At 42.2% G+C, this 19,048-nt stretch overlaps 1 protein-coding gene across 38 annotated transcripts in view; it reads left to right on the forward strand.

The window, feature by feature from the left end:
* LOC144323933 (uncharacterized) overlaps nt 1–19,048 on the forward strand; it is a 114,252-nt gene that overhangs the window by 36,031 nt on the left and 59,173 nt on the right. For 14 of the 38 annotated variants that reach the window (XR_013389291.1, XR_013389297.1, XR_013389289.1 and 11 more), the window contains exons 2-9: nt 7,723–7,903; nt 8,466–8,697; nt 11,107–11,218; nt 11,560–11,582; nt 13,240–13,541; nt 13,722–14,015; nt 15,762–16,587; nt 17,669–17,792. The gene's annotated coding sequence lies outside the window, so the exon portion shown is untranslated. Of the gene's footprint in view, nt 1–6,137; nt 6,251–7,319; nt 7,505–7,533; nt 7,635–7,722; nt 7,904–8,465; nt 8,698–11,106; nt 11,219–11,559; nt 11,583–13,239; nt 13,690–13,721; nt 14,016–15,761; nt 16,588–17,668; nt 17,793–19,048 lie in introns of those variants that run through there. The other 24 variants (XR_013389306.1, XR_013389292.1, XR_013389310.1 and 21 more) reach the window with 15 other exon arrangements.

The raw sequence follows: 19,048 nt of genomic DNA on the forward strand, positions 1-19,048 counted from the left end.
ATCTATCCCCCCACCCCCAGAAGTTTAGTTCTTGATCCCATTGCATGTCCATCGTGGGACAGAAGGGGAGCCTGCCAGCTGCAGACAATTAGGGACTCCGAATGATGGAAGCTCCTCTCTGCACCTGTTTCCACACACACTGTAGCAGGAGGAAGGGGACACGGTGAGGTTTGTCCTAGCTAAGGCTTCTGCTCAGAGGTGACACCTGCCACTTCTCACATTTCATTGGTCAAAAAGTTGTACACGATCATGTTTAACTTCAAAGCAGTGGAAGGGACATTCAATCCTACGCTGAGCCTAGGAGGAGAAGAGAAATTAATAACCTGCCTATGACTACCTCATCAGCCATTAGACATCATCACACAGGGAAGGGATTTGTCTTGAGTTTATGGTAATTAGCACTGCCAATGCTAATTTCTCTGCCCCGGACATTTCTGAGCGTTGGTTAAAAAAGTGTTGTCACATATTTCCACAGTAGTCCCATGAAATGAATGTTCTGCATCCTTGGAACCTTATAATACAGCAGCTTCAAGGACTATTGATACTTTGAAATGCTTTCGGTGACAATGATTATGATGAAAATAATAGTGAAGAGTAAAAACTTGCCCACAGAGAGAAATCTACCCCTTAAATAGTGCTTTAACTCAGTTCTTTCTTTTGAAAGTACCTTTCAAGTCTTAATCAAAGGACAACATCTTCATAACCAAACTAATCAACATTTGATGGATAAGGAAGTTAAGGATCAGAGAAGATAGAGTAGACTTCTCAGGTCTCTAAGATAGAAGTTTGAAGTGTTGAATTCATGTTGGGGGATTTTACTGTAATCACCAAAACCACCTACAATGCCACGCTCACTACAGACCACCCCCCCCACGCCGACACCACCACCGTCCCCACCACCACCATCACCACCACCTCACCACTACCGCTACTATCACCATTTAATGTTAGAACACAAACCGTATGATCCAAATCATGTTTCTTTTCAGGCCCATCAGGGGAACCATAAAATTAGGTAAGATTTTTAGCAATTATGTTTTTTTTCCCTATACATTTCATAATCCAGGAATTAAAAAGGTCATGGAAGAGGATTAGCAACTCAGAACTACCTTGGGGGCTGGGTTTGGACTAAACTTATCTTTCTCCCTCTTGAATTTGTCCTTTTCTTTTTTCTTTATAATTTTCTTCCTGGAGTACTTTTTCTCCCTCCTTTAAACCTGGAAGAGAACCAGCGCTAAAAAAAATGCCACACTTGGGTCCCAGAAAGGGGTGGTGTATTACGGTAGCACTTACTTTAGCTCCTTTATCACATACACCACTTAAATATAGCCCTTTGAGGAGCACAGATGTGGCCAGGATCATCAAAGTTGGGGCTATTTTTTTTTTCCTGCCAAACTCTGCTTAGAAACCAGCATGAGGAAACTGGAAGGAGCTGTCCCAAGTGACATGGCACGACTGCCCAGTGCATCGGAGGGGTTTGGCAGAGTCATTGCAATCAGCAGGTCTCACTTCATGAATTCACCTGTTTGCACTGATTTGAATGTGATGCTTCAGGCCTCTGCAATAGAGTTCAGAGTGGGCTTTCTTTGGAGGTGGTTTTCATTGGCCACTGAACTATGGAGATAAAGGTTCTGTCTTAGCCTCTTGGCTAGTGTGGGGAAGGATGGCATCTTGGACTCTTGCCCATAGTGTGTGTAGTGTTACCAACCTTCTGCAAGGCCTAAGGCATTTGTGTCTTTAAATACCCTTGCCAGCAGAGGTAATGATGGAAGGTAGAGAGGTTCTGGCCCAAAGATAACACCCTAGAGCTTTACTAAACCCTTACCCCCACCCCCAAATATTAACAAAACAAGGACGTTATCACATTACCAATCTGGGCCGCAGTTGACTATTTGCCAAGAATTCCACGTTTCCACCTCACATAATACATTTTATTTTTCTTTTGGGGATTTGTTTTCTGAGTCAGTTTACTTCTTCGTGGTCCAATAATCACCAAATGGAATTCTCTCCATCTTTCATCCTTCATCATTAGGGGAAAAATACAGTATCATTTTCTGGCAAGAAATAAATATCTCAAAATGAAAGACAATATTTAGTGACCAAAAAAAAAAAAAAATCCCTCAAGAGCACTACTTTTCTGATGAATCAGAGCTGGAAGTGATTAAGGGCTCAGTGCATTAAAACAATGAGTACTCACGTCCATTCCTTCATTTTCATAAGAAAATCAAACATCCTCTTTTAAGGAAGTGGGGGGTTGTTTAACAAATCTTTCAAGTGAGCCCTAGATAAGTGCATTGGCATGGTTTGAGGAAACGCATAGAGGAAATTAAAAATATTTATTTTATTGAACTAATATTCCCAGCTGGAGATTAAAGTAGCAAATGGAGCCCACAACTGTAAGGTGGATGCTATCCGCCCATTTAGTTTCTATTTGTTTTGTTCCTAACTGTCAACCTGAACTTGAGTAGAAGTTTTAAATTGTAATTTACTAAGTGCTTATAAGAGTGTTCCTTGTATATAAAATGGGGTAGTCTGAGATTGTATTTTTGGATAAAAATATGTGTAGTTTGATTGCACTTGAATTGGTGAATTTTTTTTTTATATGTTCAGAATGTGAAATTCCTGGTTTTCTTTAGGTTGACTACAATTTTGCTGTGTTGTAGAGAATTATGATTTCATGATTGTGCAAGTTTGGAATGTTTCTCATGCCATTTTATTATGGATTTCAAAAAACATTTTTAAAAGCTATATTTAGGGGGCCTGTCAGTGGCATGGTTGGTTAGGTGTAAGATTGGTGGCTTAAGCTCAGGTCATGATCTCAGGGTCCTGGGGTCAAGCCCTGTGTCAATTCCACAATCAGCTTGGAGTCTGCTTGAGATTCTCTCTCCTTCCTCTGCTCCTCCCTCTTGTGCGTGCTCTGTCTCTCTAAAATAAATAAAATAAATCTTTATATATATATATATATATATATATATATATATATATATATATATAAAGTAGTAGTTACTCTCTCTCTATATATGGCATTATTTAGGAATCAGGGCTAGCTATTTTCATTTCAGAGTGTTAACTCTTAGCTATTGGATCTGAACATCCTATTTAAGCCTGGCTGTGGTCAGGTCTTCTTCTTGGATGGACAACTGTAAGGACTTTTTATTTTAGATTTATAAGGGAAGAGATATGTGGAAAGTAGGCATGTCACATGCATGTTTGCTTGAGTGGCAGATAGTAGCTACAATAGTTAAGCTTCCATCAGTAGTTACTATGTTCCAGGCAATAGACCAAAGAATTTATGTCCCTTATTTCTTGTGGAGACAGTTACTGTTTTGCAGTAACTATAATTATCATTATTTTCCAGGTGAGGAAATTGACCTCTCAGAGAGGATACCTCACTTTCTCAGGAGCTCCTAGCGGGCAAGTGCCAGAGGTAGGGTGCTCCTGGTACGTGCCCTGTTGACTCCCCACCAGGTGTTGTGGGGCTTCTCTTACAATGGCAGAGACCCAGGTGTTTAAAGATGGTCTTTTTCAAGCTCTTGGGGCAAAAACTGATAAATGCAAAAGCAGGGCTGCATTCCCATCCCTTTCCAGTTCGTAGACATTCTCTTGCAGAACAAGCATGCATTTGCAGGCCAGCTTTTCCATGGAAAAGCTAGAGTGGGCACACGTTCAATTCAATTCCCACTGTGCTTTCTCACAGAGGTTCTTCCACAAGATTACAAAGACTGGGAACCTAGCCTATTATTATTAATAATTTTTAAAAGTTATTCTGGTTTCTTTTAGGGCCATATCAGTTTCAAAGATCGCTGTCAGGGTGGGAGCAACTGAAGTTGAAATGGCCTGAATGCTAAATGTAGCCTGAGAGCGGAAACTTTGTTCTTCAGAGTTGAAAAGTCGGTGGAATATTCATAGAAATGTAATACGAGCACAGGATACCGAGTCAGTGTCAAAACTTTGTTCCAAACCATATTTGCTGTTTGTAAAACTGGCTCCTCAGAGCCCGGCTGGGGGATGAGAGGGCAAATGGATTACAGCATGCCCTGAGACAGGGCTGCGGGTCCGGGGCTCCCTTTCCCACAGAGCGTAGGTCTTTTCTCCACAGGAATCAGGGTTCTGGGCAGGGGCAGGGAGTGGAGGCAAAGGGACTGGGGTCCCTTCCAAGAGGACCATCTCTGCCTCAGTTATGGAAACCTTTCCTTCTTATTCCTACCCAAGGTTTGTTCCTGAAGTTTGAAATAGAAACTCTGGAGGGATCTATGTAGTGTTCTGCACATGCAGAAGTGACACCATTTGCTTTTTCCTTGAAGTTCTCCTGATCATGGTATTGATAAAAAAAATGATAGTGGCATAGATCCCAATGAATATCATCTTCAGATGCTGGAATTGGATCTTAAAACTAACCAGAGGAATCATCTACTGATGACCCAAATTTCCTTTCAAGAATTAACAAATTCTCTCTCATTTTTCCCCCCATGGAACTCTACTCATCTGTAGTTAATCTAAGAATTAACATTTAGCAAATTACTGCCTTAAATGAGGTATGTGCCTGGTGGCTCAGTTGATTAGAACCCTGTGCTAATGAGATCACGAGTTCAGTCCTCAGGAGGGCTGGTTCCCTTCACCGTGGTCCCTCTCTGAACCTCAGCCAGGCCTCCAAATGAACACTGCTCACAAGTGGCCTTTTGGGGGAAGAATCAACACAAATTCTTCATCATTTGTGGGGGGAAAAAAAAACCAACCCAAAGCAGATGCCCTGCGTTAACTTAGAGTATGACAGTGATCCCGTGGGGGTAACGAAATGGTACCCACGAGGCTGCAAAGACTTCTTGCAGACTGTGGAAGTGCCACACTTCCTGGGGATGGCTTCCGGGCTGGGAAAACAGATATGATGTGTGTACAAGGCTCCAGTCTTGCACAGTGAAAGGGGGAGTGTCATCTAGGAACAGTAGGAGGCTGGATGTTTCTCTGTAGGGCAGACTCAAAGGGAGTCTCGTGCAGGGAGTTTTGTTCAACTTTCACTAATCACTTATTTAAAAGACAGATCATTCTGGGCCTTCTCTTTATAAATGTCAGCAGTCATGCAACCCATGGGACCATTTCTTCCCCAGCCAGGCCACTCCAGCCATTTTTCTCAGGCTGGCAGGAGACACAGTAGCTGAGAGCTTGAAGAGCAGGAGAGGTTCTCACTCTCTTGCTTTCTCTCCATTTTCCACTCTCAGAAACCACTTTTTTTTCAGAGCCAGGTCCAGTTCTGAGGCTCAGTCTCACCCAAGCATGACCGGATGCATTAATATCCTCTGAGGCCATTTCTTGGGTTTCGGGAAGAATAATGCCTAATGAGCTCCAGCTGTGCCCGGTGGCATTCCCTGTTGCAACCAGCAACCCCCACTGGCTTTCTTCCATTTTCCAAGAATACCTTCTTCAGGGCAGCAGCCACCTCTCTCTCTCTCTCTCTCTCTCTCTCTTTAAAAAAACTTTAACCACTGCATCCTTATCACCTAGCAGATTGCTTTGTGTATAGAAGTTCAATAAATATTTGCTGAATATTCAATTGTGGAACTGGTTCCGTTTAGACAAAGGCAATTTTTTAAATGTTATCACCTTATTTTTCTCTTTACAGAATTATATGTGCTTACTGGAAAAAAATTAGAAAATAGAGAATAAATATCACCCATAATGTCATCACTTGGAGATAGCCTTTCTTGACATTTTGGGGTGCATGATATTTACATCTGTATGCATATCTATCATTTGTACGGGACTCCGACAATTCATATTATTATGCAATCATTTTTTATTTACATAAAAATCTTCGCATGGTATTATATATTGATATTATATATTCTTCTACCTTAGTATCTTTAATTTTTTTTCAGAGCATTTTATTGCATGACTGGGCTTCAGCTTAATCAGTCACATATTAAAACCGCCTCGTAGCTTAAACTTTCTGCATAGTTTTGTTTATTTCCTTGGGACAAATTCCGGCAGGAAGAATTGCATGGTCCCACGGTTTTCTAATTCACTATGTGTTGGCAAGTTATGGGTCAGAGAGGTGCCACCGATCTGAACTCCTGCCTGCAACCATGTCCTCCCTTGCTGGACGGTATTAATCATTCTTTCGTATATTTGCTAACTCCTAGGCCAGACGATATCAGCGTGCATTTCCTGTAACAGTAGTGAAGCTGAATATTTTGTGTGTGGCTATATTGATAGTTGCTTTGCAAGGTGCCTGCTAACTTCTTTGAAGACCCAGGTATTCTGAGGACCAGTAGATTCATTCCTCTCTGTTTCATAGGGTTATTGTAAGAATTAGTTGATGCAACCTATTTGAATAAGTTTGCAAGCTACAAAGCAATACACCAATGTGTTGATCGAATTTGTGATCTGGTAGGGTGAGGGTCAGGAGGAATCGTCACCTGAGGGCAAATGGGCTGAGTAAATGGGTTCCAAGCAAAGACCTGGGTGAGCTTTCCTGGAGGAGGTATGGGGAGGGACACCTGTGAAGAAAGGGAAAGAGGACGTGCCCTGAAGATCTGTTACTTTGAGAAGGTCACTGGAAAAGAGACAAGGTCAGAGATAGCACAGGGGCTGGCAGCTCCAGACAGGAGCTGAGTAGGCACAGAGGGGAGCAAGATGGGCCAAGGAGTGATAGGAAACAAATGGGATCGTGCTGAGGGTGGTCTGTGATCTCCCTGGGGGGTGAGGTGAAGGCGTCTTCTCACATGTCTCTAAACCAGCCACGGAAAAGAGAAAACACCAGCAGAGCCCGCTTCTCTGAAGACTGGTCTGAAGCCCAGTGTGACCAAGGCAGGTGTGTTTAAGAGCAGACAGGGAGATCGGTGCCACTGCACACAAGTGTGGTCACCTGGCTGGAGCACACCTATGCTTTCCTGTCAATCCTGGGAATAACCACACCTGGGAGGGGAAAAGAAATGCATAAAGCAGTGGTAATTAAATAAAATCCCACACTAAAATTGTCCCAGCAAGTATGGGATCCCAGGTATATAGAAGTATAAATAAATATATGTACTATGTAATAAACGTGATGCGTATTTACTATATATAGCGTGTGTCTCTCTCCATTACTATATACATAAAATACATGGATATAGGCATATGCATGCTTGCCCGTGGTCATCTCCAGGGAGAGGGAATTACCTTTGCTTGTCCTCACTTGTTTCAGTGTCATTTCACTTATTACAACAAATATGTATTCTCTAATTTGTAAATGATTGGGTAAAGAAAAAAATGGTTAAGGCTAGGAAGAGGTGTGCTGTGAGGGTGGCCTGCCACTGTCCCTGTGACAGCGTGGGCGGGGATTGGTTAGGGCAGCAGAAGCTGAGGTCCCAGGGCTGTCACCAGAGCCCCTGCTAACTCGGACAGAGGAACCCCTGGAAGCACCTGAGAGTCACACCTGGGCCCCTCAGGGCACTGGGCTCATTGGCATGTCACACTGAGATGACAGGAGAAGCCGTGCCTTCTTGGCAGGCAGGACTCTAGCCAACAGGTAAGACGTTTCCAGGCTGGGAGTCAACATAGGCCGCCTGTTTCCAGATTGGGCAAGCATTGCCACCTGGCAGGGAGGAGGCCTGGGTTCATTGCAGGGAAGAGAACTTGAGCTTGGTGCAGGAGGAAACGTGAGAGCTTTTCTCCTTCAGTTCAAGGGCTGTCACCCCAGCCATGAAACAGAGTATCTGACTGGGACTTTTTGTGATTTTACATCAGGTGCAGCTGCTTTAAGGCAACACAGTTTCTCATGTCCTTTATGTCTGGCTGTCCCATGGTCTGGAGACAGAGTCGGGGGAACAAGCCTGAGCTGGTCTCTGACTTCCTGGAGTTACACTCGATTTGGGGAGATGGATGGATGGATGGCACACAAGGGACCGACCAGAGAGCGTCACACATGGTAAGATTGCTCTGAAGGAAACCAAAAGAAGTGGGAAGATCAGGGCTGGGCTACTTTGGATCCAAAGGCAATGGAAGGTCTTTTGGAGGAGAGGATGTTTAAACTGAGTCAGGAACAAAGAGAAGGGGGCAGCAGGTGAGTAGCCAGCCGGCAGAAGGGGGACCCAGGAGGCAGGACTCCAGCTCAGCCTGTTGGCCCTGTGTCTGGAGAGCAGCGAGTGCAGGATGCTGCTCAGGAGGAGGCTTGAGAGGCCAGCAGGCATCAGATCACATCACACCTGGCCCTGTAGGTGGGTCCTATCTGGATGTTTGATTTTACCCTCAGTGCAAAGGCAAGGTAAAATCTGACGTGATGATGCAACATCTAAGCTTCAACTCAGCGTATGTAAAGATTGTTGAATGAGTATAAACTAAATCAACGGATTGATATTCCGGGGTCAGAAAATGTCCCGTGTGTCTTTTATTTTATTTTCTATCATTATTTATGTTATATATTTTATTGTATTTTATTTTTAAGCTATGGTTTTGACTTCTACATTACATGAAAAATCACTCCCATTTAGATTTATTTTCACAAAAAGACCAAGCTACAGTGATGCGAATAAAGTTTGATGCTGCAGAGTGTGCCTGAAATCGAAGGCAAGGTGAATGAGACACTGTGTCCAGAGTGTGGGGTGTACGAAGCTCTTCCACACTCGGATGCCCTCCGTCTTTGTCATCCTCCAGCATGCTGGGCTGCGCAGGTGCTCCTGCTGTCTCCGTGGTATCTCCAGATGAGGAGACCAGCTCAGAGAGGTGAGAAAAGACCGGGCAGGGCTGTATCCCTCTAAAACCAGCAGGCACCTGGAGTTAGTGTGAGGTAGAGACCAGACATGGACTTTGAGGTTGGGTAGATCTGGTTTCCAGACCCTCTCTGCACTCAACCGTTGTGGGACTTTGGAATAGACACCCTATTGTCCGATCTCCGTGTGGCTCATTTTCCATTTTTAAAATGGGGATAATACAATTTACCTCCTAATATATTGGTGTGGATTAAAAGAGAAGAATTAGAACATCTGGCACACAAGAGACGCTCAAGGAATATTAGTTTCTTTGTTCCTTTACCTGCAAAAAATCCACGAATCCGTCCAAAAAAATAGACCATCCTTTAGAATAGAACCTTACCCATTTCTTTTTTGTTTTTGTTATTGACGGGACGTCCGAAAGGATGTTAGTTTTCTTGTTGTTGTAGTTGGGTTTGTGGTAAGCTGACTTTGCACTTTAAAAGGGAAAAGAAGGAAATCTGTAGTACCTCAAACAATGAGCCTTTTTAAAACCTGCATTGGACTCCAATTTCAAAGAATATTCTTATTAACATACTTTCTTATAAATGGGACGCTACTCATCAAATATTTATAAGTAGTAGCCCGAGAAGCCAGCGCAGTGCTTGGCAAGCCTGGGGACATTTCCCACGTGCGCTGTGGGATGGCGTAGGCAGGGGAGACCCTTTAATTTTGTGACATGGTTTGGGGGCTCCAGTGTGAGCTAGTCTTGGCATGGTTTCTCCCTGCTCTGGGCCTGTTCTGGAGTCTTTCAGGACTCCCACGTAGACTGTCCTTGCAGGCAACTCCCTTTGAAGTCCCCGGGAGCTCTTTGAATGGAAAACATACACAACGGGGTGTTGATGCAAATAAGCATCAGACCTGATGTACGTGGGGGAATAAAGGTGCTTCTCACACCAAATATTAGCTCTTTAGCCCAGAAACTATGGTTTGATCATTAAATAGAAAAATCAGCTCCCCCCCCCCCAAAAAAAAACCCAGAATCTATCACCAAAGCTCCACCATATCCATTCTCTCAGGAAATGATAAACCTGCTAATTACCCGAGAGTTTTAATTAAGTAACAGATATAGACAGTGCCGGGCTCTGTTTTTACTTTAAACATATCAATAAAATAAAATTCTCAATTTCAGGGCAACTTGCTAAATGAAAAAAAAATTACTATCTTTTGAAATATCACTCATCGAGTGCGATAATTTAGAAAAATATCTCTATTAGAGATAGTTAGAGATATTTTTTGGTTGGAAATGCAGTCACCGATGTAGCACAAAGCTGCAATTTGTAGACAGGTTAAGTAAATTAAATCACTCACTGTCTTTTTTTTCAATGGCTTTAAAAGTTAAAGGTAATTTGCAAAGAAAACGCTCAGTTTGAATTGGTTTGTAATATCTGTTAATGATCTTTAAAAAAATCCACTTATTCACAATCCTGTCCCTGAGGGAATTCCAGCATGCTATCAGAAAAATTTCTTAAGTCTGAAATGTCATTAGCTAGTGATTCCTTTGAAGTAAAAAGCCCTGAAAAAATAAATTATATAAGGTATACAAGTGCGCAGGACAATCACTTTGATGAATAATATCTGTGTTTTTCGTACCTAAAAACGCAACAATTGCAATCCAAGCTGTTAAATTATAGAGCTGTCTTCGGAATTACCTTGGTGTAGGTACGCGTGCTCTGTTTATTTCACACGTATATTGAGTTCTTCCATATATTTATAGATTGTTGATGTAAAAACAGTAGTGTTGAAACAATTTTGATTATATTCATTGTGTTTACCTTTTGGAAACACAAGGTGTTGCCTAAATACAGCTCTACAGGTGTTGCCATCCAGAACTAAAACAATAGCCTGTTTCAGGGCCACATCCTGGATCCCTGAGCCGGGCGCCCTGAACAGGGGTGCGAATACTGCGCAGCCCCTCGAATTGTCCAATATTAGATAACAAGAGCTGTGCAATACTACACCAAAGGGGCAATTTTCTTCCTGACCCTGGCTGGCTATCAGTTTTTGCCTGGAAGCAGGGGAGTCTTTGTAATACGATATTAGTCAGTGAAACTACAGATGCTGGTTTGGCTGCTATAAATAGCTAATCTATCTTTCTTTCTTTCTTTCTTTCTTTCTTTCTTTCTTTTTTTTTTAGTTGGATTTTAGTAAACCATTGGCTACAGGTTAATTACACATTTCGTAAGAAAGCATTTCCTTGTAGCCAGCCTAAATTTGTTACCCTTTAATCCCGCTGTATAGAAGGCTAGCAGTGTATGAGCCTCCAGGAGGACCTTCAGTGTGTCTTTATTTTACATACTGGGGCTTTAACTTTTTGTTCTCACACACTACTTACCTTTTAGCGAAACTGCCAAGGACCTGGTTTTATTCATTTTTCCTCCAGGGGAAGGCATTCTGTTCTTCTTGATCCAGCTGATTTGTGACTGTAGGTGTGGTTCATTGGTTCGTCCTGTTTTCTGCTCTGTAGCTGACATCCGGAGAGCACACTGACATAGGTGAGAATAAGCCACTGATGGATTTTGATCAAAATATTCTACAATATTTAGTGCTTTCATTTACTGCATCTGAAAATGGAAATCAACACTTGAAATTTTGGGCGGGAAGCTTTATTGGAGTTCCATCTATCGAAGATTACAAAGAGCAGAGCATGGGACTCAGTGTGTTATCCTGGAGTGTGTTCTCCTGGAGAGAACACATCCTGTAACCACCTCCTGGGACAAGAAAGAGAATATAGCCAACATTCCTGCCTGCCCCTAGGCTGAGACTCTCCTTTTCTCCTCAAAAATAACCACTCTGCTGACTGTTTTTTATTTTTTTGTTTTTGTTTTTGTCTCAGCTTCATATGAATGGACTCCTTTGGTAAGTGTTCTTTTGCATCTGGTTTCATCCTTTCAACATAGTGTCTGTGAGCTGTGTCTGTGTTGCTGCGGTGCAATTATATTCTCCTTGTTTTATCTCATTCCACTGTATCAATAATATACCACAGTTAACCATTTTGCCCCTGATGCACATCGGGGTTGTTGTTGATTTTTGGCTATTTCGGAGAACTGCCAAATGCTTGCTCATGCACATCTTGGTGGGTGTGCATGCATATCTGTTGCGTATGTAGACTAAGAGGGAAGTTACTGAGGTGTAGGGCATGACCATGCTGAGCTTTAATGAGGTCACTTTTCTAAAGAGGTTGTATTAGTTTCTAGTCCCACCAGCGGTGGGTGAGAGAGAATGCTTGTTAACATTTGGTATTCTTCATCTTTTTTAATTTTGGTCATTCTGGTGATATGTAGTTGAATCTCATTATGGTTTTGATTCCCCAGATTATTAAGAAGTTGAGCATCTTTTCATGTACATTGGCCATTTGGATATTTTGTGAATGGACTTTTCAAGGGTCTTGCTAATGTTTCCAATGCACTGATCTTCTTTTCTTATTGTCTTGTAGGAAATATTTATATATTTTGGATATGATCCTTTTTTTTTTTTAAGAGAGAAAGAGCGAGAATGTGTATGTAGGGGCAAGGGGGTAAGGATAAGAGGGAGAGAGAGAATCCAAAGCAGGCTCCATGCCCAGAGCGGAGCCCAATGCAGGGCTCTATTTCACGATCCTGAGATCATGACCTGAGCCAAAACCAAGAGCTGGATGCTTACCTGACTGAGCAACCCAGATGCCCGAAGGATAGGATCCTTTTTTGATTTATATATTGCAAATATCATATACCACTCTGAATTTGACTTTTTACTCCCTTTATGGTATCTTTGGATGGATAGAACATTTTGATTTTTATGTAGCCTAATTTTGCAATATTTTCCTTTGTAGCTAGTGCTTTCTATGTCTTATTTAAGAGAGCTTTGCTTATCCCAAGGCCATGAAAAATATCCTTTCATATTGTTTTCTGGAAGCTTTATTGTTTTACCTTTCATATTCAGAGTTATAATCCATATGTCATTGATTTTTTGCATATGGTGTGAAGTTGGGATCAAATTTGTTTTTTTTCTCCACAATATCTACTTACCCTATACCATGAATGAAAAAGATTTCTTTCTCCAGGCCTCTGAAAGGATAGATTTGTCATAAACTAGGTACTTATTTATAGAATGATCCTGTAGACACCCCCCCCCACACACTTTATTCTGCTAGTACGGTGAGTTATTTAATAGGTTTTTTAATGTTAAACCAATCTTCCATTTCTGGACTAAACCCAACCTGGTTATGATATATTATTTATTTGAAGTATTGCAGCGTGTTTTGATAGTTTTTACAACAAGGCACAAGCATGAGACTCACCTGTAGCTTTCTTTTAGTGTAATATCCTTGTCAGGTGAGTTATCAAGGCTTAGCTGGCTCATAAAATGAGTTGGAGAAGTGTCCTCTGTATCTTATTTAATACATTAAAACATAAATAAGTCTAATGTAATATAGTTATTTAAAATATATGTAGGTTGCCTTAAGTATATTATTAGTCAAGGTTCTCCAGAGAAGCAGAACCAAGTGTAAGCATGTGTGTGTATTTATTCATTATAGGAACTGACTAGCACAATTATGGAGGCCAAGAAGTTCCACAGTCTGCTCTCTGCAAGCTGGAGACCCAGGAAAGCTGGTCACATAACTCACTTCAAGTCTGAAGACCTCAGAATCACAGAGCGTTTGTGGGGAGCAATTGTGTAAATTCTAGGTGGATTCTGAAGGCCCAAGAACCAGAAGCTCTGAAGCCTGAGGGCAGGAGAAGATAGATGTCTCAGCTGAGGCATAGAGAAAACTCACCCTTCGTCTGACTTTATGTTCTATTCAGGCCCTCAATGGATTGGATGATGCCCACTGCTTTGGTGAGGGTGGTCTTCCTTAGTCATCTACTGGTTCAAAATCTAATCCCTTCCTGAAACACTTTCACAGACACTTCCAGAAATGATGTTTTACCAGTGATCTGGGTGTCCCTTGGCCCAATCAAGCTGACACATAAAAGTAACCAGCACTGTAAGTATTCATTACAATTTCTTTCATTCCAGGCTTCTGGAATGAATTTTAATGGAGACTTGTGGCAGGAGACTGGTTTCTGTGTTTGCCTGGGGAAGAGAAGGGAAGTTACACTACCTTCCGGGACTCACAATCTGCTTGTGTGCCCAAGGCTGACATTTGTTACTGCATCTCAATCCTGGAACCATGATCAGGGCTCATCCTGGATTTAAAGGAGGACCTGTAAGATGAGAAGCTTTCTGGACATACATGACAAGCACTCAGATAAAACACCTGCTCCCCACTAAGAAACTTCAAAGCCAACTTCATCCACTTTGACCCTTCAGGTACTGTTCCATAGAGTGTTTTTTTTTTTTTTTTTTAACTCAAATCCCCTTCAGTACTATCTCCATCTCCCCATAGTACAAGGCCTTACCACCTCTTGCTTGGGCTATGGCATTTGTGGGACACTTAGTGTCCATTTCATCCCCTTCCCAGCCATCCAAGTGCTCACTCTAGAATGGGCAGCTGGCCATGATAGTCTCTGTTGAAAACTGCTTGGTGGCTCTCCATTGTTCTATGAGAGGCAGTCCAGGCTCTTAAACATAGAACACGAATTCTCCCACCACCTGGCTCTCGCTTACCTTTCCGGCAGCTCTCTTGCTCCTCTTGGGTCTTTGCTGCACACTCTAGCAACTCTATCTGCTTGCAGTCCCCAGTGTTTACTCTGGGGTTCTTTATGTCTCAGCTTTTTGTATGCTGATCTTTCCCCTGGGAAGGGACTCTCCATGTCTTTCTCCTGGGCAATCCATTCTTTAACAATCAACTGAGGTCAGAGACCCTCCATCCCACCCAGCTGGGGTGGCATGGTCTCCTTTGCATCCATGCCTCTGTGTCTGATGATTAGATTCTGGACTTCTTGAAGGCTGGTTCAGATCTTGGTCATACCTACATCTATAACTTGCTGCATACTCAAAGGTAACAGGTGTTCAATAAAACATGTACAGACTTAAACGGAAGGAGCAACACTTAAGAATTGACTAGTTTGGGTTTCATTTCATCTTTTTTTTGGAAGCCTGAGAGGGAGTGACACGGCCCTAATGCTGTGACCAGAAGGGAGGAAGGAAGGCAAAGACTACGGAAAATCTGCAGATAGCAATCTCTTCCTGAATGACAGTTCGGTTCAAATGATTAAAACCCTTACGGTGGGATTCACTTTCTGTAGAATGGATTAGTAACAAGGATTTTCTATAAAGATAGATTTTTTTTTTCCAGAGAAACAAATTTGGACACCTTGCTCCAAGAATTTAAATGAGAAAAATAATCCTCCTTAAAAGGCAAATTGACCAATATCCTTCCCCTTTTCTCTTATTAATAAAAGAGTTTACACAGAAACCCTATAAGAAGTTGTGTAAGAGATTCACAAGGATCATTAAAGTCTCTACTAGACATTCACTTTCACTTTGTAAAATTGGCTGTACCCTCAAAATGGTATCACATAAAAATAGACTTTCTGGGGCTCTTATATATGAATGGGTTTTAGTTGCACAGTGGTGCCATTCATTTTATTTGGCCCATTTATTGCAAGTACATTCTAAATTTGGCCTTAATTATTTTTCCTTTCACAAAAATATTTTGTGGGATCTTTTTGAACCCCGACTACTTCCTTCTTGCCCCCTTAAGACAGAATCCAGGAGTGTTACTTTTGTTCTCTTCTAATTAAAATAATTGCTTGGTTCCTTTTAACTAGATTCATGCAGTTATTAGCCTAATACATGGATGGGTGCCATGGGGTGCTTGAGAAACAAAATGAAAAGTGATCATGTAGCTTCACATGAAAAAGATTCTGTGGTGCCAAGGAGCATTATTCCTTTCAGCCGGCATTTTATAAGGGCCTTTAGTAAACCTGGCCTCCCCTCCCACCCCTACCCCCATACCCTTACTAAAAGACTATTAAGTGAAAGAATGGTTCTATTTTCTCCATTAGGTAGACAGTGAACTCAGTACAATTTGAAGAGGGGCACTTGATATGCTGGGTATGGCACAAAGACCGGGGGGCTGGTTTTAATCTCTGCCCTTGCTTTGTCTTCCAGAATAACTGCAGTCGAAGGATAAATGCTCCATGTCCTCTCTGCCAGTCGGTGTTTATCAGAGGACATTGGAAGAAGAGGGACAAAGGTGCCTGGATGTATGTGTTCATCAAGAGTCATCAGGACCCTGGTTCTGAAAGGAAGTTTTAAAATAATGTTTTTGACATCAAGATGTTTCTGGAAGTTGATGCGGTTCAAGAGTTTGGCAAACACAGGCCTGCAGGCTAAGTCCGATCTATTGCCTGTTTTTGTAAATAAAGATTTATTGGAACACAGCCACACCCATTTGTGGATGGGTTGTCTGCTGCTGCTTTTGCGTTGCAGTGTGGAGCAGTAGCGACAGAGACCATATGCCTACAAAATCTGAAAGATTTACCAACTAGTTTTTTAACAGAGAAAGTGTGCTGACTCTTGATAGAGCCTATCCCATTCACGGAGTATCTATGTACCTATACATTTCCCTGCTGAGAAATGTATTTATGGGAATTTCGATGACAGTCCACATTTGGTGAGATGCTGAGGGCTTTTGGTAATGTACTTACGCAATGGGTGTTCAGGACTGGTGTATAGACAGCAGGAGGTGAGGCAGATCAGGTGCAGGAGATCATGGTGTGAGAAAGAGGCTCTGCCATTACTGTCTCAGTGGAAGTCACTGGTTGTGGCTCGGGTCTTCTTTTGTCAACTGTACAGAGGAGAAGGTGCCAAGACTTCTGACTTGGAGCGCACCTCGATTTACTACCTTAAGACCTTATGGTCAACATTGTGGACGTCTGCTTCTATGCCAAAAGATGGGCATCCTTTGTCACCAGTTGGTAGTTGGATGGATCAAGTAAGAGAACATGAGTCCCAAGTGTTTTCTAAACCATCAGATGCTATATTTGTGACATATGAAAACATCAGGATAAGTGTTCTCTTTGGCACGTGAAGAAATGAGACAGCTTACCCAAGATCAAGTAGTCAGCCAGCAGAAGAGCTGGAGGCTAGCTCTCCTGCTTTAAGCCACCATTCTTTTCCAGTATACCATATGCTTCTTTACATCACGCTTCTTCCACGGTTTCAGAAATGCTCAGTTCTTTAGTTCATTTTTTGTTCACTCATTCATTACTGAACGTTATTTAAGAGCCTGCTATGAATGTAAAAGGAGCAGAATGTCTCAGGGAGAGTGAGGGCTGTGTGAAGAAGAGTTGGAAAATAGAGTAATTTTGTTTTTGGACCCCTGTGGCTGGAATCCTCCAGAACAACATAGATTCTGGATCTATATCAACGATATTGATTTCCCCCATCCTGCCCAAGGAGTTAGCCCTTATTTGTGATATGGAGAACAAGAGAATAGATGGGATGGGAAAGAGAGAGCAATCCTGTCACCCAACAGTGTTGCCTGCCATGTTGTTTTATGTAGCGTGTGTGTGTGTGTGTGTGTACTGTTTATGTGTGTGTACATACCATGAGAGCAAAGAGAAAGAGGGATGCTGAAGTGTTGATGGCAGATTGTACCAGCAGCTAAAGGATGGAGACAATCTAGGTCTGGATTGCAAGGATTTGCAAGTTAGGATTTTGTATATAAATAAGGTCCAAGGGAATCCATATCAGAGGAATTTTCAAATATGGATTGTCCAATTAAATGGCATAAATTAAACATACCAGATGTGGACTTATTTTATTTACCACACTGTTAAATACAGCCTTCATTCAGATTGTATTCGTTCAATGATGTGTCCTGTAAGTTTTGAAATGATGATTATCAAATGTGCCTGGAGGAAGCAGCTTCCACCAAAATATTAAATTTGCCTTGTCATGGTAGGAGAAGTGAAAAACTTGAAAGTTTTTGTGTTTGACACTTGTTATTTTAACAGGGAAGTTTGCCAATATTTTCTTCATATTCAGTGTTGTTGGCTACTTTTTTTTTCCAGGTTTATCTGTGAGTGCAAGTCTATGATTCTCTGAAGCAAAGGTGCCAGTGAAGTTGCCTCATAAACAAGCAGACCTTCCAGAATCTTCCATCGGAGAATTATCACCTGCAAAGACCTCTGAGAGGTACAGTAGAAAATTCTGCCTTAAGCTCCTCTGCCTCCCTTACAACAAGTCAGTCAGGTGAATTTGGAGGTGCTGCTGTCCGATTGTGCAATTCATTAATAAAGCCATGTTACTTCTCGGATATTCCCAGGACCCAGGACGCTGCTGTTTTAAGAAACATAATTTGGTTTAGCACCGAGAAAGCCTATTCACAGCAGGTCTTAGCGGTGATACAGATAACACTTTTCATCTGTAAGAAATTTGTAAGCATTAACTAATTTATTTAACTTCCCTGTAATTGAGCGAATCTTCTTCTGTTTGCTGTGGGAAAACCCTTCCTTTTCTAATTCTAATCTTTTAGCAGGTATTCTCCTGAAGCCTTGTCACCGTGCTGGAAATGTTTTGTAGAGGGGAAATAAATCTTTCAACACAGTGTAAAATTTCACCGAAATAGATGACCTCCATTTCCTCAGTGGAGAGCCTATTTTTAAGTGATTAGACAATGCTCTGGGAAAAAAAAAAGTGAAATCTCCTTGAAAACTCTGGGAACTTATTGCATTATTCCAGCCACTGTTACTGCCACTACTGTGGGCAGTGTTCTCGATGGCTTACAGGTATTACTTTGGGTTTCCTAGAAAGGAGAACTGTAGGAAAAGCTCAGGCGCTGTCTCTTTTGCGGAGTTCAGTCCCAGAGTAGGGAGTTGGGGAGAATGATGGTCAGGCTGAGGCCAAAGGAGCAAATAACAATGGTGCGTTATCGATGTGGCCCCAACTTGGCGTGAGTCGTAAGCGACTGCTCTGTCCTTGGGATGGTGGTAGGCTAGACACCAGCCCTCCAAAAAAACGTCTGCATCTTAATTCCTAGAACCTGAGTATGCAAGCTTCTGTGCCAAAGACTTTGCAGATGTGATTAAGGATCTTGGGATGGAGAGATGGCCTGGGATTATCTGGGTAGGTTCGAAATCCAGTTGCAGATGTCTTTAGAAGATGGAGGCATGGATGGAGGTGGAGTGACACAAGAGAGGGCAGGGGGACCATGGAGGTAGGATTTGGAGTCATGTGGTCACAAGCTAAGGAATGTGGGCTGTCACTGGAAGCTGGAAGAGGTGAGGATGGGAGCCTCCCCTGGCACCTCCACCATGCTGCCTGCAGACTTCTGCAGTAATACATCTCTGTTGTTTTCAGTCACCAAGTTTGTGGTGATTTGTGATAGCAGCCATGGGAAACGAATACAGAGACTGTCCTCCCAGAGCAGAATTGGTTAGATTTCAGGATAG

Source organism: Canis aureus, chromosome 11, assembly GCF_053574225.1.
Source record: "Canis aureus isolate CA01 chromosome 11, VMU_Caureus_v.1.0, whole genome shotgun sequence".
Taxonomy (NCBI): domain Eukaryota; kingdom Metazoa; phylum Chordata; class Mammalia; order Carnivora; family Canidae; genus Canis; species Canis aureus.